This window comes from Canis lupus, chromosome 26 (assembly GCF_003254725.2).
Source record: "Canis lupus dingo isolate Sandy chromosome 26, ASM325472v2, whole genome shotgun sequence".
Lineage (NCBI taxonomy): Eukaryota > Metazoa > Chordata > Mammalia > Carnivora > Canidae > Canis > Canis lupus.
Window position 1 is genome coordinate 26,931,795 of NC_064268.1, and position 27,669 is coordinate 26,959,463.

A 27,669-nucleotide genomic window follows, 5' to 3' on the forward strand; every position below is an offset into this window, starting at 1 on the left:
TTGTAAGAGGATTTGAACCATAAAGTTGAGGGAGAAAGAGGTAGTGGCTTGTGGCAAAACAACTCAACCCACTCCCCAGGGGACCTGCAGTTCTAGTTCATGAACTCATGTTAACCAAAACCAACCAAACCAGAGTTGGAAACAAAACGAGTTTATCAAACACGAGGTGACGTGGAGTCAGCCAGATGACGTGGAAGAGAACATCCAGGAGGGGGATTGCTGAGCCTGGAAGAGTTTCTCTCCTACTCCAGGGCAGTCCTGCAGACAGATTCAGGCACCTCCAGGGCGGTGGGGGCAGTGAACTCCAGGCCCAGGTGGAGGCAACAGGATGTAGACACAGTAACCAGGGCACAGGTGTCAGCTCTGCCTAAGGAAGAATCACCTTGTTTGTTTTCCGAGTTCCTCTGAAAATAGAGTTTGTTGGTCTTGGTCTTCAGTTTTAAAATAATAATTGCTCACTGTCAACAGCATGAGAAGTACAGAAAAACAAACAAGAGAGGAAAAAAAATCACCCCTTGTACTTCAGACAGAAGAGCCACTGCTAATATTTTGATGAATCGCCTTCTATTTTAATCTTATTTTAATTGTAAACCGAAACAACCACAAAATAAATAAAGTGCATCTGTAAGTCTAAACAGTAACAACAACAGTTGTTGTTGCATAGTTGCACAATATTGTGAATGCACTAGGTGACCCAATCACACATTTTAAATGGTGAACTCACTATGATGCGGACCTTCCATTAATTAGCCTCGCGGGCTCTGAATGTGACCGGGCCCTCAGGGGCCCCCGGGCCAACTGTCCCTTCACCCTTTCCCGTAGCTTATGGCCTCTGCGCCCTTGAACCAACGAGGTCTCGGCGTCGCCTCTCAATACGGCGCCTTTGCTCTCGGGCCGTGGACCGACGGGAAGGAGCTCCCAAGCTGGGCTGGTGCGGAGGAGGCCCTGGGCGACACTGGGCAGGTGTGTCCCCGAGCCGGCCACCGCCACCGCCACCGCCAGAGCCGGAGGGAGGCTCCCCGGGGCCGTCGCCGTGCAACACGCTGTTCTGATCTGTTCTCCTTCAAAATGGACTCAGCTTAGTCTTTCCCCCGATTACAAAAAGAGATTCAAAGATTCTTTTACAATAAAACAGAAGAGGGGCCGTGGGCGGCTCAGGCCGTTAAGTGTCTGCCTCCGGCTCAGGCCGTGACCCGGGCCCTGGGATCGAGCCCCGTCGGGCTCCCTGCTCGCCAGGGAGGCTGCTGGTTCCTCTCTCTCCGCCCTCCCCGCCGCTCGTTCCTCTCTGTCTCTCAGCTGAATTAATAAAATCTTTAATAAAATAAAATAAAATAAAATAATAATACAATAAAACAGAAGAAAAGCGTGAAGACGTTGCCAGCACAGCCTGGAGTTGGTTCTGGTCGCAGCCGACGTGTGGCCTTCCGGGCTCGGCTGCTTTTCACGCAGACGACGGATCGATGACGGGTGGCGGTGACGGGGCGCGGTGCTTTGTCACCGGACAGCACGGCCACCAGGGCGGGCCCGCGGTTAGTGGCACTCGCGGCCGGCCCGGGCCCGCAGGCCACTGCTCCACGGACACGCGGCCGCCCCCACCTCCAGCCTGTGCGGGTCCCACGGGGCCCTCGGGCTGCGGCCGCCTGAGGCCCTGGAAGCCCGGCCCAGACCGGCCTCCGGCAGGCGGCACACCCCCCTCTGGGCCCCGAAGTCCCACCTGGCTCCCGAGGAAGGGCGGCCTGGGGCGGACAGAGGGGCACCCGAGGGCACCCCCACCCGCCCCACCCTGACCTCGGCTCTGCTCTGAGGCCTCCCCCCAGCTCCGAGGGCACCCACCCAGGGGGCCCCTCTTCAGGAGGTCTCGGACCCCTCTCCCCAGCGCCGACCTGTGTCCCCCTGGCAGCACCGGGCCCCAGGTGGGAGGGGAAGGCTCAGGGCTGTGAGCTCGGCCTCCGGCTGCTCTGGGGGCGCTGGGAGGGTGTGAGTGCTGGCATGGGGGGCTGTGGGCCCACATGTGTGCGGCTGCGGGAAGGCACGAGAGGCCCTGCCGGCGGTCCCCACAGTCAGGGCCCGAGGAGGGGATTTGGCCCCCTCCGCCCCGGATACCACATGGCAATCAGTTTCTGAGGCCAGAGACCCATCTGGGCTCCCCGGGGCAGCTGCCCTTGGTGTGGAGGTTGAGGGGGGACCTCCGGCCCCAGCACCTCCTGCAGCAGAGCCTACAGCCCTCTCCCTGGGAGGGGGTGGTCTCAGAGCCTGGGTGCCAGGCCCATGAGGGGTCCTGGCTGCCCCAGGAGCCAGAGAGGAGCGGGGGGTGGAGGTCACTGGGCAGGAGCAGGGACCTTAGAGATGGGGCTCCACCCACTCAGCTTTCACAGGAGAAACTGAGGCCTGCGGGGGGGGCAAAGGGCTTGCCCCGGTCACTGTGAGCCCAGCTACCAGCCTCAAGGCCAGGGCTCTCCTCCACATGGCAATCACATGCCCTTGGCCCTCAGGGGGCCCCCTTTCCACTGGGCTCCAGCCCTGTGACCTGTACCTGAGACTCAGCATTAACTACTCTGGGCTGAAGATCCCTCAAGGTCTGCAGTCAAGTCCACAAAGTCAGCCTTCCCCCTTCCAGGCCTCCCAGCCTCAGGCCCCAGCCTGGCCTTCACGCAGAGCCGGTGCCTCCCTGCCTGCCTCTGGGCCGGTGGAGCTGAAGCACACTCAGGAATGAACCTCACAGCCCAGTCTCTGCGGCTCACTCAGGATCCTGCCAGCCGGGATCCAGGCTCAGGGGCAATGCCCACAGGGAGCCACATGTGATCTTTCTGTAAGTGGGTCTCTGTCCCACCTTGAGCAGATGGCACACGGGGGGCACCACAGGGTCTGGGGCTTATGTGCCAGTGTCTGAGAGCAAGAGCAGTCCCCTCCTCCAGGCCTTCCTTCCAGGCCTCAGGGAACCACACCACCTCACACCTCACATCTCAGGTCCCTTCTGACAGGCCAGCGCCCCACCAGCACCACCACCACCGCCCAGCATTCCCCCAGCCCAAGGAGGGTGGTGCCACTGCAGAGAGGAGCTCAGGCCTGTCAGGAGCTGACCTCAGAAGCAAGATGGCCGAGTGGTTGGGAGCCCAGCCTGGCAGTCACCATGCACAGGGCAGAGGTGTCACCCACACAGGAAATGTCACCACCTCTCCTGACAGTCCTCCATGGGCCATAAGGGGGGTGTCCTGGCTGCATTTCTGGTCAACATATTCTGAGTATCTCTGTACAGTGCAACACATACACTGTTGACCACGGGTTAGCTTGTGTTGCTTCTGTGTGGCAGATCTATGTCAGTGTTCTTGGTACACACTCACACTCATGCATACGTACATGCACACACGTCACACACCCTCACACTCACACATGCTCCACATTCAGTCACTCGATATGCACCAAAGCTCGAACTGAGGCCACCCTCTAATGGCTGCTGTGGTCACTTCTCTAAAAGGTCAGTCAAACCAGGAACAACCACAGGCATGTTCATCAGAAATCCCAGATGCCCAAGTCTGGGAAGATCATTCTGTCCTTTCTTTTCTTTTAAAATTTTATTTATTTATTCATGAGAGACACAGAGAGAGAGAAAGAGAGAGAGAGAGACAGAGAGACAGAGACACAAGCAGAGGGAGAAGCAGGCTCCATGCAGGGAACCCAACACAGGACTCGATCCTGAGACTCCAGGATCACTCCCTAGGCCAAAGGCAGGCACTAAACCACTGAGCCACCCAGGGACCCTCCATTCTGTCCTTTCACAGAGGGGGATGTCACTTGTCCAAGGCTATACAGCAGATAACATGGAAGCCAGGCCCCTGACTCCCAGGCCAGTGTTCTTGCCCCCTCCCACAGGGCCTAGGTGTTCAGATTCCAGTTCATTCCAGTTCCCAGAGTCCTGCTAGAGCCCAGAGGCAGGGTCTTCTCCCAGGGGAGGGACTGGGGCAGAGGAGTTGAGGGTTTCATACCCCCACTCCCTCACACAAATGGTCCATGGCCACCCATGAGGGAAGAAGGTCCCTTGGGGGAGAGGAATTTCCAGACCAGAGGGTCCCTGAGAATGGTCTGCTTTGTGCTAGTTGGGAGGGAGTTGGGAGGGGAGGGGAGGGGGCTGCACTTTCTGGAAACATAAAAATACCAAGAACACTGACATAGACCTGCCACACAGAAGCAACACAAGCTAACCTATGGTCAACTAGCTCACATCTTTCACTAAGAGAACAAAAACAACTGGTCACTTGTTTCCACCCACAACTCCAAGTCCAATGTTTTGCCTACTTCCTAGAAAGAAAACGAGCACCATTCATTCCCCAGGTAGAAGCTGATCTGCTCCAAAGCCTGGCATTGCTTTATGACCTGGGGACAGGACTGTGGCCTCAGAGGCCAAGTCCGGAGCAAAGTTCCAGTGGGTCACCAAGGCCAGAACAGACACCTTATGCTGTGATATGTGGTGTGATGAGTTCCTCCGGGGAAGGAAGGGGTTAAGGGGGAGGGGGTGACAACTGTGGGTTTAGATGGATGGTCAGGAGAGGCCACCCCTGAAGGAAGGGAGAGGACCAGCCCTGGAGGGTGCTTGGGGCAGGGCGCCCGCTGCAGGAAGCACAGGAAGTGCAAAGGCCCTGGGAAGGGATGACCCTGACAAGTCGCAGGAGCAGCGAGGCGGCCAGTGCGGCCCCACCGAGGAAGGGCAAGGAGGCGGGCCAGGGGCCAGTGCGTCCCTGGGGCCTCGCCGCCCGCGCTGAGCGCCTTGCCCTTTGCTCCAAGTTGTCAGACGCGCGCGAACATCGCGCGGACAGAGCTTGCTCCTTCTAGCTTCCCGCGCGCATAACGGCTGGATCCCGCCGCGGAATCCTGGCTCGCGTGCGAATCCACAGGGGGCCTGGCCCTCCCGGGGGGTGCGCGGACCCCGGGGCGGATCCGGCCCCTCCTCACCCACACTCGCGGTGCGCACGCCCCAGGCCTGGAGCCGCAGGCGCGCGGGGGACTGTCCTGCTGCGGCGGCGGGGACGCGGCGTCCGTGCGCACTGTCCGGCCGAGCCCAGCCGCGGAGGCCGCCGCCCGGGGGCCCATGCTGCCCGCTCGGGGCGTCCCGGGCGCTCCGGGTCCCACGCGCCCCCTCCCCAGCGCCCTGCTCCGCTAGTTGGGGTCCGCGCGCTTTTTATTGGTGTTCATTTGCGAACATATAGCATCACATCCAGTTCTCATCCCATCAAGTGCCCCCCTCAGTGCCCTTCACCCAGTCACCCCCACCCCCCGCCCACCGCCCACCTCCCTTCCACCACCCCTAGTTCCTTTCACAGAGTTAGGAGTCTCTCATGTGCTGTCACCCTCTCTAATATTTCCTACTCATTTTCTCTCCCTTCCCCTATAATCCCTTTCACTATTTTTTATATTCCCCGAAAGAATGAGACCGTATAATGTTTGTCCTTCTCCGATTGTCTTACTTCACTCAGCATAGTACCCTCCAGTTCCATCCACGTGGAAGAAAATGGTGGGTATTTGTGTTTCTGATGGCTGAGTAATATTCCACTGTATACATAAACCACATCTTCTTTATCCATTCATCTTTCGATGGACACCGAGGCTCCTTCCACAGTTTGGCTATTGTGGACATTGCTGCTAGAAACATCGGGGTGCAGGTGTCCCGGCGTTTCATTGCATCTGAATCTTTGGGGTAAATCCCCAACAGTGCAATTGCTGGGTCATAGGGCAGATCTATTTTTAACTCTTTGAGGAACCTCCACACAGTTTTCCAGAGTGGCTGCACCAGTTCCCATTCCCACCAACAGTGCAGGAGGGTTCCCCTTTCTCCACATCCTCTCCAACATTTGTTGTTTCCTGCCTTGTTAATGTTGCCCATCCTCACTGGTGTGAGGTGGGATCTCATTCATTTGGGGAATATAAAAAATAGTGAAAGGGAATAAAGGGGAAAGGAGAAAAAATGAGTGGGAAATATCAGAAAGGGAGACAGAACATGAGAGACTCCTAACTCTGGGAAACGAACAAGGGGTGGTAGAAAGGGAGGTGGGCGGGGGGTGGGGATGACTGGGTGACGGGCACTGAGGGGGGCACTTGACGGGATGAGCACTGGGTGTTATGCTATATGTTGGCAAATTGAACACCAATAAAAAATAAAATTTAAAAAAATAAATCCAATAAAACAGAGGCTAGCTGACAAAAAAAAAAAAATCCTCTCCTTCTTCCAGTAATAGGTTTTAATAATTTTGAATGAAGTTGTATGTAGACTTTTCCCCATATACAAATGGCGTGGACATCTCTTTAGATTAATCCCTAGTTAACTGATATTTTTAATGCAGTTGTAAATTTTATCTATCTTAAATGTCATTTTCTATTCATTGGCTGATATATAGATATATAATACATTTTTGTATTTGAAATTGGATCTGGTAAATTTGCTACACTTTTTTTAATAGGTTCTACCAATTTATCTTTACATTCTGTGGGACTTGCTACATACTTAAACATACCATCTGTGAATGACAACAATTTTGTTACTGTTTTCTCAATTCTTAGACATTTCATTTCTCTGCCTTGCTTACTCCCTCTGCTGGTAGCTACGAGTGCAACAGCAGGGAAAATAATCGGCATCCTTGTCTTGTCACAAAGGGATGTTTTTAAACATTTCATTATGAAACATGATGCCTGGCATAATTTTCTTTAAAGATTCTCTCATAGATCAAGAAGGTTCTAAGGACACCTAGGTGGCTCAGTCAGTTGAGCATCAAACTCTGATTTCTGTTCAGGTCATGATCTCAGGGTCATGAGATCAAGCCCCGCATGGGACTCGCACTCAGCTCAGGGGGAGTCAGCTTGAGATTCTCTCCCTCTGCCCCTCCCCCCACTCATGCTCACACTGATTATCTCTCTCTCTAAAATGAATAAGTAGATCTTAAAACAAAGTTCTGTTATATTCCTTGTGTAATGGGCCCTTTAAAGTCATTTGTTGGATTTTATTCAAAAGAAAAATATTTTTTTTTTCTGCATGCTATTATACAGTAGCTTCTTTTTAATGTCGCAAATTTACATAGATTTTTCTAGGGTCGAACCAGTCTTGCCTTCTTGAAATGCATGAACCAGACTTGTCCTTTATGTAGTGTCCTGCACTATAGCTGGACTTCAGTGTGCTAATAAAAATATTTGCAAGTTTAAGATGTTTGAGTTTATATTCCTGAATAAGAGAGAGCTGTCATCCTTCTTTTGCTGCCCTTGTTGGGTTTCACAGTCAAGATTGTGTTCATTTAATAAAGTGGGACAATATTTATACTGCATAAGAATTGTTTTCTTCTCTGGAAGAATCTGGGTAAGGTTAGGATTGCTCACCAGTGAAGCTCCCTGAGCCAATTTTCTTTGTGGGAAAATTTTTGGCTACTGATTCAATGCCTTTAGAAGAACTGAGATTTTCTATCTCTCCTTGAGTCAAAAATACATGTTGGGTTATATTTTTCTAGGAATGTTCTCATTTCATGTCAAATGATTGTCATCATGCTGTTATAATCGACTGCCATCATCCACTTTGGGTATGCATGTCCAGAAAAAAAAAAAGTCCCCTTTTTTGTTCTTGATTTGGGTAATTTTTGCCTTCTTTCTGCAGTTCTTAAGAAATTCACCAAGTCATTTTTTTAATACTTGGTTTATTTATTCATAAGAGACACAGAGAGAGAGGGAGAGAGGCAGAGACACAGGCAGAGGGAGAGGCAGGCTCCATGCAGGGAGCCTGACGTGGGACTCGATCCCGGGACTCCAGGATCACATGCTGGGCTGCAGGCAGCGCTAAACCGCTGGGCCACCCGGGATGCCTTCACCAAGTCATTTTTAATTTCAGTCATATCATAAAGCAAACAATTCTCTACTCTCTTGTTTCATCATACCCACTGGATATTTATCATCCATTTCTTCAGTATTTGTTCTCTTCTTTGTATCTGCCTTCATTCTATTCTTCCTTGAGATTATTTTGTTCTTTTCTAGCTTTGCAGAGTATTTGCTTGGCTCATTCACTTTCAGCCTTCTTAACTTTCTATCAATTTTCAATATACATTTTAAGGTTATTCACTTCCTCTTGTGTACCACATTAGTTGTATTCCTTAAGGCTTTATGTAGGGATTTCATTATTGTTCAGTTCAAAATGTGGTCTTATTTCCAATTTGGGTCCTTCTCTAAACCATGAGGGGCATATTTATTTATTTCCAAACATAAGAGGATATCTAAACATCATACTCAGTGGTGAAAAACTGAGAGCTTTTCCCATAAAATCAGGAACAAGACAAGGATGTCCATTCTAACCACTTTCATTGCATATAGTACAGGGAGTCCTAGGTAAAGCAATCAGACAAGAAAAAGAAATGAAAGGCATCCAAACATATAAGGATATTTAGTATCTCCTCGTCATTGATTTCTAGCATTTTGCTTAGAGAACATATGCTGAATGATTTAAGTCATTTAAAATTTATTTAGGCTTGTTTTTTGACCCAGACCCATTGACTCGGTTTTTGTCAATGTCCCTTTTCTGCTTGGAGGGAATATACATACTGTAATTTAGGATTCATGTCCCATAAATACATCCATTAGGTCAGGTCAGTTAAATCTTCCAATCTGCTATCTTCTTCCTCAATTTTTCCCAGTTATTTCGAGTTATCACCTAGCCCACCATGCCTGAAAATGGAAGTTCTCCTCTAAATGACTTTCTTCAGGGACGCCTGGGTGGCTCAGCAGTTAAGCCTCTGCCTTTGGCTTGAGGCACAATCCCGGGGTCCTGGGTCGAGTTCTGCATCAGGCTCCTTGCAGGCAGTCTGCTCCCTCTGCCTGTGTCTCTGCCTCTCTCTGTGTGTCTCTCATGAATAAATAAAATCTTTTTTAAAAAAATAAAAAATAAATGACTTTCTTCATGCAACATTCATTTGGGAAATGTGTACCAAGCATTTACATTGTACAAGAGTAAATGTCTGGGCTCCTTACATTTCCAACACTTTAGTTGCCTTTGTATGATGGAACCTCTTGGCCTTTTCTCTGCTATATTTGAGGCTGAGGCAGAACTATTGGGCAGCTCTCCAAGCTTCCAGAGCATGTGTGGGGACCTCTACTATAGGTGGTGTCGGTCAGTGATCCTGTGGAGCACATCAAAAAGTAGCCTCAAGCAAGGAAGGAATTATCAGCCCATATAATTGGGAATCCAGACACGGGACGCTCAGGGCTGCCTGAACCCAGAGATCCTGGCCCTATTCTTCTAGAATTATCCCTTCTATGTCCTTGTCCCCCACATTGACGGGGTTCCCTCATGATGGCAAAACAGCTCCAGCAGAGCAGGACTTCACCCCTGCATATAACACATCCAAGGAAGGAAAAGGTCTTGAACCTGGTTTTTTGATGGGTCTGCACCATATGCTGGTACCACTGGAATTGGACAGCTGCAGCACCACAGTCCCACTCAGGGGTGACCCAGAAAGACAGCAGTGAAGGACAGCTTTTCCAGGAACAGAAGACTGAGAGATACATTTCAGGTCTTGGCCTGGATTGAGAGATGGCAAGAAATATGGGTCCATGATGATTCATAGGAGTTACCAGTGGTTTGGCTGATGGTCTGTGTTATGGGCTAAATGTTTGTGTCCACTCCCAAATTCATATGTTGAGGGCCTAACCACCAATATGATAGTCTTTGGGAGTTAGGTTTTGGTGAAGTCATGAGGGGACCCTTGTGTTACGATTATAAGAAGAGGGAGAGAGGGCTTGCATGCTCTCGCTCTGTCTTCTTTCCCTCCACACATACATGCACATACCAAGGAAAGGCCCTTGTGAGCACACAATGTGAAGGCAGGTGTCTGCAAGCCAGAATAGGATCCTCACCAGGAACTGAATCTGCCAGTCTTGACCTCTGGCTTAACAGCCTCCAGTGAGACATAAATGTCTGTTGTTTAAGCCACCCAGTCTATGGTATTATGTTACAGCAACCCAAGCAGACTGAGACAGTCAGGGACTCAGAAGGATCAAGTGTCACTATTTGAAAATTATGACAAGGAACGAGTGAGAAGCAGTATGGAGATAGGCCTTTTAGAGTGGACCTTGTGAAGCCAGTCTCATCCCATATCACCAAGTGACATGTGAATGCTCTCTGCAAAGGAGAGCTCAATAATCATGTGGACAAAATGGCACACTTCACAATGTCAGTCAGCTTCATTCCCAGCCATCCCAGTGTTTGCCCAATGGGCTTATAAACAAATGGGCCCTGGTGACAGGCTTGGAGGCTGGGCAAGAGCACAACATGGTCTATCAAGGCTGACCTGGCTACTGCTGCCACCTAGTGGTTAATTTGCTGAGACCAGAGACCAACATGAAGCCCCCATGACAGCACCTTGGCCTGGGGAACCAGCCAGCCACCTGGTGGCAGGTGGATTCTATTGCACTTCTTCCATCATGGAATGGGCACAAATTCCGGATATGGATTTGCCTTCCCTGCCTGTAATCCTTTTTCTAGTAACACCATGCCTGGATTCTTGGGATGCCTTAAATACCATCCTGGCATTCCCCTACAACAATGTCTAATCAAGGAAATTATTCCACTGCAAAAGAAGGGCAGCATGGAATTACTGGTCTTACCTCATACTCCATCATTCAGAAGCAGCTGGCCTGTTTAAAAGGGAATGGCATTGACGGGATGAGTACTGGGTGTTATATGTTGGCAAATCGAACTCCAATAAAAATAATAAATAAATAAATAAATAAATAAATAAATAAATAAATAAATAGGAGTGGCTTGTGGGCTCCTGGGTGGCTCAGTTGGTTAGGTGTCCAATTCGATTTTGATCTCAGGGTGGTGAGTTCAGGCCCAGTGGAGTGGCTTACAAAAGACTCAGTTATGGCACAAGTTGAGAGAGAGCACCATGAACTATGGGCTTCTGTCTTATAGGATGCAGCTTATGCTTTGAATCAAAAACCCTTATATGATTCAGCCTTTCCCTGGAGCCAGAATACACAAATCTGGGAATCAAGGGATAGAAGTAAAAGTCGCTTCTCCCACAATTAATCCTAATCATACACTCAAAGAATGTTTTTTTCTATGCCAGAAGCTTTTAGCTCTGCTGCTTTAGAAAACTGAGCTCCCAAGAAGATAATGCTTCCAGCAGGGCACACTACAATGTTTCCATTGAATTAAAATCCAACAGGCAGAAAAAGGAGCTACTCTACTAGTTGGACAGATTGGCCTGGATTTCTAAGGAGAGATCAGGTTGGTGCTACACAGTGGGGGCGGGGAGGGCTTTGTCTAGAACCCAAAGCACTAAGCATCTTAGTACTTCTTAGTACTCAGAGACTTTAAGAATGAAGGTTTAGATCTCCCCCCTAAACCACCAGGTGAAGATCCGTCACCAGCTGAGGTTCTAGCTACAGACAAGAAAAATATCGAATTGGCAGAGGAATAATCAAAAATATCAACTATGGCCTCATGACTAGGGTCACCAGACTTAGCAATTAATGTCCATGCCTGGTTACATTTGAATTTCAAGTAAACAACATATATGTGTTTTAGCATAAGTATATCCTGTGCAATATTTGGGGCATACTTATACTAAAAATTATTCAATGTTTGGGCATCCTGAATTTAATCTGGCAACGCTGTTCATGACCAATGGAAAAAAACTGCACTTTTTTTTTTTTTTTTGCTTGTTATATGTATTTGCATTAGCCATTTTCTCTTTTCTGCTTCTCATGATCATTTTATATACAAGTTGTTGGAGGTTAGCAGAATATTCAGTGGAACTGTGATTGATTTTGAGGAGAAATTAATATAATTATCTATGGATACAATGTCTCTTGGAGGTGTATGTCTCCTCATTTGGGAGAGAGACTATAGAATAGCTGCGTCTTAATTGGGTAGAAAGTTCTTTTGTCAGCTGGTGCAATCCTAAAGTTTGCCAATAGAGGGTGCTTGGAGGGATGTTTCAAGGCTGTAGCAACAAAAGGGCACCTCACTCATCTACCAGATTTCCTTCCTTTTTATGGAGTACAAATGTCACTGGGTGGATGGGTAGATGGCCCATTTTCGCTTCAGCAGCCCTGATGACCAGCTCCAGCCTCTCGAATTTTCTGGCCAGGGTGTGCCACTTCCATACACCAGCCCTGGTCCAGGCCCTCTGGCAAGATTCCAGCTTGCATTGCCTGAGACCGGCCGATATTACACAGCCTCCTCTCTCAGACTACATCTTTTCCTTTTTGAAATATTCATTCATTCATTCATTCATTCAAATATTTAATGATCATTTACTACTGCCAGGCAGTGTTCTAATAAACACTTGTGTATGAGTCTTTGTATAAACATGTGTTGTCTTTTCTCTTGGGTATATCACTAAAGGTGGAATGACTGGATAATATGGTAGATGTAGCTAGTTGCTTAACTCTTTTGTTTAGGGTGGGGAGGGGCAGAGGGAGAGGGAGAGAGAGAATCCCAAGCAGGCTCCATGCCCAGCACATAGCTCGACACAAGGGCTTGATCTCACAACACTGAGATCAGACCTAAGACAAAATCAAGAGTTCAACAATTAACCAAATGAGCCACTCAGAAGCCCCAGTTGCTTAACTTTTTAAGCAACCAACAAACCGTTTTCCAAAGTGAATGTGCAATTCTACTTTTCCACAAACAGTGTGGAAACAGAAGTGGACACAGAAATGAACACAACAAAATGTTTGCCTTACATTTAAAAGAGGGAGAGAGATCATAAACTTATACACTTAAATAACAATAGGTCATGTTAAGCTGTGATAAGAAATCTGAATTTATTTCCAAGTTTTAGAATTTAAATGAATGGATTTATGCAGTATATATTTTTTAAGATTTATCTTAGAGACACAGAAAGAGTGTGTGCATGAGCAGGATGAGGGGAAGAGGGAGAGGGTGAAGGGATGCAGCCTCCCCGCTTAGCCCCACAGAGGATCTCAACCCCATGACCCTGAAATCATGACCCAAGCTAAAACCAAGAGCCAGATACCTAACCAACTGAGCCACCCAGGAGCCCCTGTACATGTCACTAGCCATATTTTTTCATTCAAAGTTATGTTCTTGAGATCTACCCATGATAGTAATATAAACTCATCAAGTTTATACATCCTAATTGCTGAATAGTCCATCATATTAATGTATGTGTGTATATATATATATATATATATATATATATAGTCTTTTTTAAAAAATGTATATACCTTTGGGGGGTGCTAAATAATAAGATCTTTTTTAAAAAAGATTTTATTTATTTATTCATGAGAGACATACAGAGAGAGAAGCAGAGATACAGGCAGAGGGAGAAGCAGACTTCATGCAGGGAGCCCGATGCGGGACTCGATGCTGGGACTTCAGGATCATGACCTGAGCCAAAGGCAGACGCTCAACTGCTGAGCCACCCAGGCATTCCCTGAGCCACCCAGGCATCCCATAAGATCTTTATTTATTATCACACAAACTAAAGCAACATGAAGCATAATTCTCCAGGTTGCATAACTGGAGGCTAGAAAACCTGTAATGAGCATAACCTGGAATGAATATATATATATATATATACATATATCATATATATATATCATATATATACATGTATATCACTATATACATATATATTGCTATATACATATACTTGACACTATATAATATATCTCTATACACACATATGTATACCACTATCACATATATATATACATAGGTATATATACAATACTAGTATACATGGCATATATAAATATATATATATGTATATATATATGTGTATATATATATATATATAAAGTATATACTAGGCATTTAGGTTTCCAACTCTTTACTGCTACAAATAATGCAGCAGTTAGCAAATAATACTGTTCCAAATATACCCAGAGGTGGAGCCACTGAGTAAAAAAAGAATGCATACTTTTCAGTTTCACCGCCCCCTCTTGTGGCTGCACTGATTCCACCAGCAGCAGGGAAATCCTACTTCCCTAAGTCTTTGCAACAGAGGGCACTGCCAGGCTTTTTCGATTTTACCCCCCGTGCTCTTACAAAAACCCTCCCTTACAGCTCTGAAATAATGCAGGCAAAATGCCACTGGTGTGCCAGATGCCAGGTTAAGGACCCCACCACAAGAACGTGTGGAGTCTTCCTCTTCAGACTAGGCAAGGGTGAGGGACTCATTCACTCTTGGCTTCTCCAAGCACACCTAACACAGGGCTTCACACACAGTAGGGTGCTTTAACAGTTGTGCCACTAATAAACTCTCCAAGCCTCCTTTTTGCCGGTTCGTGCCTCTAAGCTGTCACTACACCCGGTACTGTGCTGGTAAATGTTGAACAACTAACTCAGAGGGTGTTTGTAGACGAGGGGCTGGGGAGAGACCTAATTTGCAGCATTTCGCAATTTCCATGGTGTAAATACCCCCATCATGGTAGATTCCGAGCTACTAAGTTGCATCACTGAGGAAATATGTTCAATCAATAATTCCCGTGAGCTGGTGCAAGCAGTCTCTGACACACCACCCACTAAGGCTGCAGACGCCTGGTCCATCGCTCTCGGGTCTGGGCTGGCAAGTCAGCTTCTGTGCTTCTGTACGAGTCTGACAGCGACATCTGGTGGTAGAGCCAAGCAAACCCCAAACCACATAGAGAAGGATCTAGAGTGTGGGAAAAGAAATAGGAAACCCCATCCTCACCCCACCTCCCAAAGGTTTCTCCCCTTTGCCATGTTCTGCCCTGGGGCCCACCATCTCCAGAAAAGACTCAATGCCTGGGAGGAACCATGATGGGGACCCCTGCAGGTCTTCCTCCCTGTTGGGTGGAAGTGGCTCCAGGGGTCGGAGTAAGAAGCAACTTTACAGGGCTGCCAGAAGGTCACCACAGCAGATCAGCAACCTACCCCTGATGGAGGATTATCGGAACAGCGTATCACCCTGAAGCAGTCACCACAACATCCCTAGAACAAGAGTAACCCAGCTAGCATACTTGGAAGCATTTGCTCATGACGGGTCTTCCCTCCAGGGACCTGGAATTTGGCCCCATGCTCCAAGGCTTTTTCTTTGGCCCAAGACTTCCCTGATTTCATGTGTAACCCTTGGCTCCCAGATCCTAAAGCCCTATAGCCCTACCTGTGGTAGGAAAGGTGGGAAAATGAAGGTAGCATCTGGAATAGGAAAACCATTACACTTAACCTTTGGCCACCCCAAACCCCAACAGATTGCTGACCACTAAAGGTTTATATTTGAATCTCTTCAATAGTGTACTCTTTTTTTTTTTCAATAGTATATTCTTTTAGAAAGCTTCTGCTAAGTCCAGAAGTCCACTTTTTTCCAGATCCCTGGAGGGTAATGGGGAAGAAAACTATTAATTCAAACATAACCCTGTCTGGTACAGGTAGAAATCAATCACCATTCACTAAAAAGAGAAATCCACTTCATAAGAGATAAGGCTGATCATTTGGGGGTAATCTTGATCAAAGACTTCTTGAGAACACTGCCTTCCTACAGGATACAGTACAATATTTTGCATCTGGCTTTCCCAGAATTCCTGGGCTCACTCCCTCCACTCCATTCCATGTCCACTGAGTTCTAAAGGGTGAGGCCTCCAGGCACTGGGTCCTGCAGAATGCAAACAGCCAGCTGCCACAGGGAACAGCAAAAAGCAAATGTGATGACCAAACAACCCAACTGCTGATCAGCCCAATCCAAACTGGGGATAAACCGGACAGGACAGATCAGCCAGTAGGAACATAGGCAGCTTTCTTTGGAAAGGTCATTGCAGGGCTGGGAGGACAAAGAATGGATGCGGGTATTTTCCCCCTCTCCAATGAGCAATGTCAAGTACAAGATCTCCTAGGATTTATGAAATTTAATTCCAGGAAAGCTAAGTTAGAGCAGCCTTCCAGGAGTGTATAAAAGAAATCAGAAATTTCTGGTGGACCTAGATGCTGTGGCAGCTTGGGACCAAATATAAACACTCTTGCAAATGCCTCAGGCCTAGCTCTAGTTAAGGACGCTGGGCTGGGCATGCTTCCCAGAGCACACACAGGCTGTGTCGCATATCAAAAAAAGCAAACCAATTTTCTTTTACCCTTGCTCCTTCCAGAGGCTTCATGTGATGAGCCCAAGACTAGATGTTCAGCTACTCTCTCCTTAAACATTTCCCTTCAGAGTGTAGAACTTCTGACCTCAGGGACGGCCTCACACGCAATGGCCCCCAGTGTCATGTTTTCAAAAATGATTATCAATCCCAGTGGATGCCTTCTCTGTTGGAATCAAATGGATGGGAATCACTGGCTTCCAACCAATACAGTGATCCCCTGCTGCTCTGTAGGATGGGGGAGAAAAGGTCTAGAATCATAGGAACCCCAACAAAGGAGGAATATGGATGTGTTGCGTCCTTTGAAGGGCGAGGTGTAAAACAATAAGCCCCAGATCAGCCTCTCTTCTTTGTCTTTTCACTGCTGGCCAGCAAAACTGTGACACTGCCATTATTATCCTTCCTAGTTACTGCAAAAATCTGCTGAGCTAGCTATCTTCCTGAATTCAAAACCATAGAGTAACTCTGGACACTGATCTGGCAGGAATACTAGACTGCAGACCTAGGGAAGTACATGTCTTAAATGTCCTCATAGTGAGACCAAACCTGACCCACCCCCAAGGGAAATGCCAGCCAGCAGCTTGTGGACATGCATCTAGGCTGCTTACTTTGTCCTTTCAGCCAACAAACTCCAAATTTGCTTCCTCAGTGATCCTTTGGGTGATCACACTCACTAGGTCAAAAATCACTTTACAAATTAAATATGATCCAATGACCAGAAATCACTGCACTAATATGTTTTGTCACTGGAGGGTGCCAGAGACCACTAAATCTAATCCAGGCTCAAGGTAGTCCATACAAAACTTGCCCACTGGGTGGCGTGAATGCTGGAAGAGGACTGGCACCCTGAGCAGTCCTGTTCCCCATGTGCCCCAGTCCCTTGCCAGGTGGAAAGAAGGAATCCAATCCTAAAAGAAGACTCCCTTAGGAGCTAGCTAGCTTATGAGTGCCTTTTTACACTAAAGAGGTAGGAAAATTAAAATTCAAGATAATAAGAGTTTTATTTTACAAATTAACGTGTGGCCAGCAAAAAAATTTTTAATTAGAAAGGTGAGATGTTTGACTCACTGGGGCATCCATCCTCAAGTCTCTTCTGCAATGGAAGTTGTGTAAGCATCCAGCTGGGCATCCATTTCCAGAGTTTCAAAAACCATTGAGAGGAAAGTTTCAAAGTTTTTGAAATGGCAATATGAAGAGCTCCACAGATCCATTCCCCAGCAAAACTGGTAAAATGTTAAGCTTATATGTAAATTTATATTTATTATACATGCTAATTCTTAAAATACACCTAAATTCTAAGAAATAATACACATTTTAAGGGCAGCCCGGGTAGCTCAGCGGTTGAGAGCCACCTTCGGCCCAGGGCCTGATCCTGGGGCCCCAGGATCAAGTCCCATGTTGGGCTCCCTGTATAGAGCCTGCTTCTCCCTCTGCCTATGTCTCTGCCTCTCTCTGTCTCTCATGAATAAATAAATAAAATCTTTTTAAAAAAGAAATAATATATTTTATATATAAAATATTTAAAGTACATATACATATATGTTTATGTATATATATATATATATAGTCCAGAGACTATATATATATATATATAGTCTCTGGAAACAGACCTGAAGGCATACAGCTAATGAAATATTTATTCAAGAAAATCTACTAAAATGTGGCAAGAACAAAAAATGTGGCAAGAGCAGAGAATCTGTGGCATTTCAACCATAACCTGTTCCCTTCTTCCCCTCCCCAACCCAATGTGATGGGAACTCCACTCCTAGCAAGTGAAGCCAAGTAACACAGGGCACTTAAAGTGATAGTATTTCCCAGAGAAGGGCAGTTCATCAGTATTTTTCCCACCACACACACACCCAACTATCTGTTGCAGAGGCTAAATTCCAGGTGAGTGTGGCAGGGGGTTGGGCCTCTCTCCTGCTCAGCATTCATTGTGACACAGAAGCTCTTCCTTGGAGATGGCACACTGAAAATACTGGGATGCACATCACTCTTGCTGAAGCTTACCCATAACGTGGAGATTCCATGCTGAGAGCAGCAAGCCAGGAATTCAAAGGCCCCTGGATGAGTGCCCAGTTCCTAAAGCAGAGCTTTAGAGAAGAAGAGCTTCAGAGAGAAGCCATCATTCACCCTGCCCCAGGCTTAGAGCTATGGCTTAGAGATTTTACCCAGGGGGAAAAGCAGGACAAAACAAAGATCTCTGAAGCCCTTCCCAAGTGAACTGGCTTTATTTGCAACTGAGTATGAGGAAGCTCAAACCTAAAGGCACTCTCACAACAATGGAGCTTGTGGTGAAATGAAATTAAGAGAGTACTGTTAACTTCATTAGAGACATAAACTAAACTGTAATTTACCAGGGAAAATCGGGAAGAAACAACTAAGAAGAGCCCTCCTAGGGTCAAAACAAATCTCAAACACTGACCTCAAAAAGTATCCTGGCAAATGAGCCTAAATTTAATTGGATCAGTCTGTGAAGCAATGCATACCCCTGGGCATTGTTGAAAATGAAAAAGTAATCAGCTGTAATGAGTGAAGTTTATCAGATGGGCTTGGTCAGGGAAAGAGGTTGTAGCCAAAGCAATTAGGCAAGAAAAAGCAAGGAAAGGCATCTAGACTGAAAAAACAAGTGAAAACTACTTCTATTCACAGATGACATGACTTTGTATATAGAAAATCCTAAGTAATCCACAAAAAAACAATACTAAAGCTAACAAGAAGTACAGCAAAGTTGCAAGATATAAGATCAATATACAAAAAATTAGTTGTGAGATGTTGGTCAAAGTGATGAGGGAACAGGGCTAGCTGCAGACAAAGCACAGCTGGTATCCCACAAATGACCCCCACTCAGGGGTGGGATATGTGTGACATTCTTCAAGAAGCTTCCAATCATCTTAATGTTAATGCCTCACTAGAGGGAAAAGCAATCTTTACCTTGACAATGGCAAGGCCTCCAATATCTTGTAGGTACTCCTTAGCACATGAAAATCCTTTTGGAATCTCCCTTTTGCTTACCTCCCTCAACTCCTGGGTATATAATCAGCCCAGGGCAGCAGCTCTTCCTGACCATGGGTCCTGTTGCTGTGTTTTAATAAAACCACAATTTTGCACCAAAGATGTCTCAAGAATTCTTTCTTGGTCATCAGCTCAGAACCCCACCTTTATTCCAAAATTTCATCAAAATGGTACAAAGTTTCAGTTATTCAGGATGAATAAATTCTGTATATCTAATATACAGCATGATAGCTATAGTATACTATATCATATACTTAAGATTTGCTAAGAAAACATCTTAAATGTTCTTACCACACACAAAAAAATTACAGCTATGTGAGGGGATGGATATGTTAATTGGCTTGATTGTGGTTATCATTTCACAATGTTTACATGTATCAAAACATCACATTATACACTATAAATATGTACAATTTTTAAAAAGATTTTTGATGATTCTATTAAAGATTTCTTAAAAGACTACAAATAAAGATAGATTTATTGATTTGTTGATTTATTTTAGACAAGGGGCACAAGCTGGGGGAGGTACAAAGGGGGAGGAAGAGGAAGAGGAAACGAATCTCAAGCAGATTGTGGGACCCAGGAAATCTAACAAAAATCCCCTACTCCTGGACAAGCAGAGCAGGACTAACTCCATTTTGTGCTACACCCGCCATCTCATGTAAAACCCCCCACACGACCTGCTTATTGTTTAAGGCACTTCCTCACCCTAGTTTAGCTATTAAGCACACCCTTATCAGAAACTAGCACACATTGGAATGCGGGACCTCTGACCTTTAACTGCCAAGGAATGAAAACCCCTCTTTTGCCCATCAAACCTGCGTGCCAATTCTAACCAGAATAATAGGCTAGTTCAAATGGTCACTATAGGGTGAATCGTAATTCAATTGGCCACCTGCGTGTGGACAGACATGACTGTGCAACTTTCTACGTATGTTACAATCTCATTGGCCACGGACCCCTATAACACTACTATGCTTCTTAGTCTCGGGGTCCAAGTCCCTGCTCTGCTGTATGGAGTATACTTGGACCCAAGCTTGAGCTTGTAAATAAACCCTCATGTACTTGCATCGGTGTCGGCTCCTTGGTGGTTTCTTGGATTTGCAATCTTGGGCACAACACAGATCTGGGACTTGATCTTGCAACCCTGAAATCATGACCTGATCTGAAACCAAGAGTCGAACACTTAACCAACTGACCCACAAAGGCATTTCAAATACATATAATTTTTGTTTGTCAATTATACACAATAAAACTGGAAATATAAAATTGTATTTCTACACACTAGCAATGAACAATCCAAAAATGAAAGTTAGAAAATAATTCTATTTACGGTAAGATCAAAGAGAGTATATACTTAGGAACATATTTAACTAACGTGGTGGAAAATTTATACTCTGAAAACCACTAACCATTCTGGAAAAAAATTAAAGAGGATCCAAATAAATGGAGATATATCCTATGTGCATGAATCAGAAGACTTAATATTGATAAGATGACAATGCTCCCCAAAGTCTATAGATTCAGCTCAATCCTTATAAGAACCCCATCTGGCTTCTTTGTAGAAATTAGAAAGCAGATCCTAAAAATAATATGAAAAACTCAAAGGATCCAAAATAGTCAAACAATCTTGAAAAAAAAAAAACAAGGTTGAAGAACTCACAATTCCCTATTTTAAAACTTACTACAAAGCAACAAATCAAGACAATGAGGGATAGATATATAGGTCAGTGTAACAGAATTAAAAGTCAAGGGATCCCTGGGTGGTGCAGTGGTTTGGCGCCTGCCTTTGGCCCAGGGCGCGATCCTGGAGACCCAGGATTGAATCCCACGTCGGGCTCCTGGTGCATGGAGCCTGCTTCTCCCTCTGCCTGTGTCTCTGCCTCTCTCTCTCTGTGTGACTATCATAAATAAATAAAAATTTATAATAAAAATAAATAAATAAATAAAAGTCTAGAAATACACCCATATTTCTATTGTCAGTTGATACTTGATGAGGTGTCAAGACCATTCAATGGGGAAAGAATAGTCTTCTCAATAAATGGTGGTGGGAAAACTGTATCCACATGTAAAAGAATTACACTGGATCTTTAACTTACCCCATATACAAAAATTAATTCAAAATATGTCAAAAGTCTAAATGTAAGACTAAAACTATAACACTCTTAAAAGAAAACGTATGGGTAAACCTTTATGATCTTGGATTAGGCAATGATTTCTTAGATATACCACCAAAAGTATGAACAAATGAAAATGTACATAAATTGGTCTTCATCAAAATTAAAAACTGTTGTGCTTCAAAGATACCATCAAGAAAATGAAAAACAACTCACAGAATGGGAAAAATATTCACAAATCATACATTTGACAAGAAATTTGTGTCCAGTATATATAGAGAACTCTTACAACTCAAAAATAAAAAGACATCCAACTAAAAAAAAAAAAGTACAGGAGGATCCCTGGGTGGATCAGTGGTTTAGTGCCTGCCTTCGGCCCAGGGCGTGATCCTGGAGTTCTGGGATCGAGTTCCACATCAGGCTCCCTACATGGAGGCTGCTTCTCCCTCCTCCTGTGCCTCTGCCTCTCTCTCTCTCTCTCTCTCTCTCTCTCTCTCTGTTTCTCATGAATAAATAAATAAATAAAATCTTTTAAAAAATAAAAATTTTAAAAATGTACAAAGGACCCAAATAGACATTCTCTGTGAAAGATACACAAATAACCAATAAGCAAATGAAAGTATGTTCAGCATGATTAGTCATTTTTATGTTAGATTAAAACTATAAGATACTACTTCAAACACATTAGGATGGTTATAATCAAAAAGACAAATAACAAAAAGTGTTGGTGAAGATATAGAGTAATCAGAACTTTCATACACCACTGGTGGGAACAACATTGTAAAACAGCCTGGTATTCCCTCAAAATGGAAAACATAGAGTTACCATATGATCCAACAATCCCACTCATAGGCATATACTGAAGAGAAAGGAAATCATGTGTCCACATAGAAACATGTACACGAATGTTCAAAACAGTAGTAGTGGGACACCTGGGTGGCTCAGTGGTTGAGCATCTGCATTCAGCTCGGGTCATGGTCCCAGGGTCCTGGGATCAAGTCCTGAATTGAGCTCCCCATGGGGAGCCTGCTTCTCCCTCTGCCTCTCTCTGTGTATCTCTATGAATAAATAAATAAAATCTTAAAAAAAAATGTAGGAATACAAAAATACCTAGCACCCAACAAGATAAAATTCATAATGTCTGGCATTCAACTGCAAATGACCAGGCATGTAAGAAGTAGAAAAACATGATCCATTTCTCCTTATTTCTCCATAATAAGGAGAAAACTAATCAAAACTGATGCAGAATTGACATTGAAAATAAATGAATAGACAAGGACATTATAGTAGTGGTCATAACGCCATTCCAAAATGTGCAAGAAGCTTGAGGAAAGATCAAATATATTGGGTAAATACAAGAAGGTTTTTTTAACCAGTCTTTAAGAACTACATCTCTGATGAAAAATACACTAGATAAGTTTAATGACAGACTAGAAATTGCAGAATAATTGAAATTTGTAATTGAATTTAGATTGAAAAATAAATAAACAGAACATCAGTAACCTGGGGAATAGGTTCAAGTGATCTAATGTGCGTATATTTGGCATCTCTGAAAGAGGGGAAGAGAGGCATTTCAAAAAAAAGGCAGAAATTTTTCTTAATTTGATGAGAACTATATACTAACACATGCAAAAATTCAACAAACGTAATCACAAAAAGCATGAAGAAAACCCTATCAAGAAACAGCATAATCATCACATTTCTTAAACCAACTCACTTAAGAGAAAATCTTAAAAGTAGTGAGAGGAAAAGGTACACATTATGTATAGAGAAACAAAGATAAGGATGACAGCAAATGTCTCATCAGAATTAATCCAGAAAACAGTGGGCAAGATCTCAAAGTATTGAAAGAAGAAAGTGTCTTTTACTAGGAATTCACCTAGTAAAAATGTCTTTCAAAAAGAAGGCTAAGTAAATATTTTTCTGATGTATAAAAGCTGAAAGATGTATCATCAGCAGACTTGCACACAAGAAATCTTACAGGAAGTCACTCAAGCAGAAGACACAAGCTGGAAGTCTGGATCTACACAAAAGAATGAAGAATGCCAGAAATAGTAACTATGTGAGTAAATATAAAGATTTTAAATTTATTATTTAAATCTCTTTCAAGGAAAACAAACTACACTAAAAAGAAGATATAGAAGTTAAACTTTAAAATTTATAATAAATCTAAAGTACAATATATGACAGTATCATAAAGACTAGGGAGGAGAAATGGAAGCATACTACTGTAAAGTTCTTATACCATATATGAAGTGAAATAATATCACTTGAAGGTAAAGTGGATTAAGTTAAGGATGTATAGAGCAGCCCCGGTGGCTCATCAGTTTAGCGCTGCTTTCGGCCCAGGGTGTTATCCTGGAGACCCAGCATCGATCGAGTCCCACATTGGGCTTCCTGCATGGAGCCTGCTTCTCCCTCTGCCTGTGTCTCTGCCTCTCTCTCTCTCTCTGTGTCTTCATGAATGAATAAATAAAATCTTAAAAAAAAAAGTTAAGGATGTATATCATAAGCTCAAAAGCAACCACTGAAATAACACATCTAAGAGTTCTAGCCAATAAACCAACATGCATGAACATGAACATATACACACACACACACCATTTAATCCAAAGAAGAAGAGAAAAAAGAACATATGAGATAAATAGAAAACAATGACGGGATGAGCACTGGGTGTTATTCTGTATGTTGGTAAATTGAACAGCAATAAAAAATTAATTTATTAAAAAAATAGAAAACAAATAGCATGACGGTATATTTAAATACAACCACATCAATGTGCACATTAAATGTAAATGACCTAAACATGCTAATTAAAAATAGAGATTATCTGGTTAAATAAAAAAGCAGGACCCAATATATGCTGGCTACAAGAAATTCACTTTAAATATAAACACAAGTATCCTAAAAGGAAAAATGATAGAAAAAGATAAATCATACTAACACTAATCAAAGGAAAGTTGAAGTGATTATAGTAACATAAAAATAGATTTCAGAGAACAAAACGGGTCATTTCATAACAACAAAGGGATCGATTCACCTAAAGGACTTAATGTTTATGCATCATGCTATGGAAGAGCTATTTGTTGGGTATGTAAAAAAGTTTAAATAGAGTAAACACTATAAGAGGAATTTTCAATCACTACATAGTGAATTTTATTTTTTTGAAGTTTAACTATTGAAAAATGCTTTTTAAAAAGTTATAAAATTAGTTACCTGAAATCAGAAATAAATATTAAAAAAAACTGTACTTGTTTTTAACAAAATCTGAGTTTTCACTTTTTGCCAACTTTGAAACAGCTTAGATTCTTTCCTTAGAAAGAAAAACATTTTAGATGGAAAGATGACAAAGAAATTATTACTTTAGTTATGGTAATTTTTTAGAAAACTATGAAGAAAATTTTTTTAAATATATTTTACAAAAAAGTGAAAGATTTTTCTATTAAGCCCTGAAACAATTGCCCATAGAAGGCCTTTCTAACAATGCCAAAAATGAATGGATTCAAAATTTGAAAATTAAAAAAAAATTTTTTTGAAAATTTGCGAGTACCTTTCCTTAGGTTTAGTTGATCCGTGTGATATGAAACATTGCTCAATTGATAGTTTGTGTTTTTAGGGTTTGGTTTTGTTTTTTAAGTAGAATCTATACCCAGTGTGGAGTCCAATGCAGGGTTTGAACTCACAACTCCAAGATCAAGATCTGAGCTTAAATCAAGAGTCAGACACTTAACTGAGCCACCAAGTCACCCCTCAATTAATATTTTGAACACTTTTTGTCTCAAAAGATATCAAACCTATAAGAAATGTTGCCAATTCATGACCCAAAAGATCAAACTTGAGACATAGATATTTTTAACTTTTTATATTTATCAAATAAGAATTTCAGCTAAATATGAAAAAAAAAGTTAATATAATAGACAGTGCTCCAGCTCTGTTAGTTAGGTCAAAACTCCAGATTTAATGGGATTTTTAAATAAGAGACAGATGTTTATTTTATTGCTTTATTCCACTCCATGATACAGTTGTTAAAATCATCCAATTTATATGTGCAAATAATATAAATAATCATTTTATACAACTGTTGAAGGAAAAAGAAAGCAATAAATTTAATGATGTGCTTTTGCCAATGCTCATCGGTTGAGTCTTGGAAATTTTACAAGAATTACTGTAATGTCAACTGTAATTCAAGATTTTCTTAAAAGGAATGTTTATATTCCATATTCAGTAATCAAAGACCAAAAAACGGCAGTCTGTACTTTTCATTAGTATGTACAGTATATGAATTAGCTAAATTTGAATAGTCAAAGACAGGAAAAGCTTATTTGTAACCTAGCTAACCAAATATTAAAATTTATGTTGCATTGGAACTTTATGATACAAATCAATAATAATGATCTTGGGGCTCCTGGGTTGCTCAGTTGGTTAAGCATCCAACTCTTGGCTTTGGCTCAGGTCATGCTCTCATGAGATGGAGGCCCATGTCAGGCTCTGTGCTCAGCAGGGAGTCTGCTTGAGGTTCTCTCTTTCCCTCTCTGTCTGCCTCTCCCCTCTAAAATAAATAAGTAAATCTTTAAAAAAAATAATAATGATCCTATGCATTCTCCTAACATGACTCAATATATCAAAGATTTTATTTTTTTTTAAAGATTTTATTTATTTATTTATTCATGAAAGACTGAGAGACAGAGAGAGAGAGAGAGCCAGAGACACAGGCAGAGGGAGAAGCAGGCTCCATGCACCGGGAGCCCGACGTGGGATTCGATCCCGGGTCTCCAGGATCGCGCCCTGGGCCAAAGGCAGGCGCTAAACCGCTGCGCCACCCAGGGATCCCCTATATCAAAGATTTTAATTGTAAACTGGCTGTGGTGTGTAACTGGCAGCAAAAACTACAAAAAAAAATTGAAGAATGCTTTGTGCTATCCATCAGTTTAAATGTTTTTCAAGCTATATTAATGCCTGTTTGAATGCAACATTAATAATAGTGAGTTGACAACAGAGTTAGTGACTTACTTAACTTGGACAGATACAATTTTGAAAATGATATCCTTTTGCTTCCAAGTCAAATTCTTCTAAAAAGATAAGCCAGTTTTGTCATTAATTTAAAGCAAAATGAACTTTTGGTACTTAATTCAGTTACTGCAAAACTTTTAAGTAGGTTTAGAACAACTTGGTATGTGAATCTACTTTTTCAACTGTAAAATTTAAATCTAAATACAGATCAAGTACTTCTGGTGAAAAGTTAGTGTGTGAACTGAGATGTGCTGTAAGTGTAAAATATATATCAGATGTTGAAGACTTAATGTAGGAAAAAGAATATATAATATTTCAACAATTTCGACATTGATTATATTTTTAAAAGGTAATACTTTGGACATAATGCATTAAGCAAAATATATTATTTAAGTTAATTTCCCCTGTTTCCTTTACTGTTTTTAATGTGGCAACTGGAAAATTTAAAATTATATCTGGGATAAATAGCAAAGGAAACAACAAAATGAAAAAGCAACTTACAGAATGGTAGGAAATATTTGCAAATCATATACAGGAAAACCTCACGTTTTTGTGCTCCACTTTATTGCACTTCATCATAGATACTGCATTTTTTGCAAATTGAAGGTTTGTGGCAATTCTGAGTTGAACAATTCTATCAACGTCATTTTTCCAACAGTATTTGCACACTTCCTGTACCTGTACCACATTTTGGTAATTCTCACAATATTTAAAAATTTTCATTATTCTATTTGTTATGGTGATGTGTGATTAGTAATTAAGACTCATTAAAAACTCAGATAATGGTTAGCATTATTTAACAATAAAGTAGTTTTGATTAGTTATGTGCATTTTTTAGATGTAATGCTATTGCACACTTAAAAGACTACAGTATGCTGCAAACACAACTTTCATATGCACTAGGAAAACAAAGAGTTCACTGGATTTGCTTCATTGCAATTTTCACTTTATTGGAGTGGTCTGGAACTAAACCCTCAGTATTGCCAAAGATATTCCTATATCTGATAAGGGGTTAATATCCAAAATACATAAGGAACTCATCCAACTCAATATCACAAAAACAAATAACTCAATTAAATATTGGGCAAAAGCCCTGAACAGAGATTTTTTCCAAAGAAGACGTACAAATGGCCAACAGGCACATGAAAAGATGCTCAACATCACTAATCACCAAGGAAATATAAATCAAAACCATGATGAATGGATAAAGAAGATGTGGTTTATGTATACAATGGAATATTACTCAGCTATTAGAAATGACAAATACCCACCATTTGCTTCAACGTGGATGGAATTGGAGGGTATTATGCTGAGTGAAGTAAGTCAGTCGGAGAAGGACAAACATTATATGTTCTCATTCATTTGGGGAATATAAATAATAGTGAAAGGGAATATAAGGGAAGGGAGAAGAAATGTGTGGGAAATATCAGAAAGG

At 43.0% G+C, this 27,669-nt stretch overlaps 1 pseudogene; it reads left to right on the forward strand.

The window, feature by feature from the left end:
- The first annotated feature begins 1,460 nt into the window (after positions 1-1,460).
- The window catches only part of LOC112676305 (sodium/glucose cotransporter 1-like), a 90,797-nt pseudogene continuing 64,588 nt past the window's right edge, over positions 1,461-27,669 (forward strand).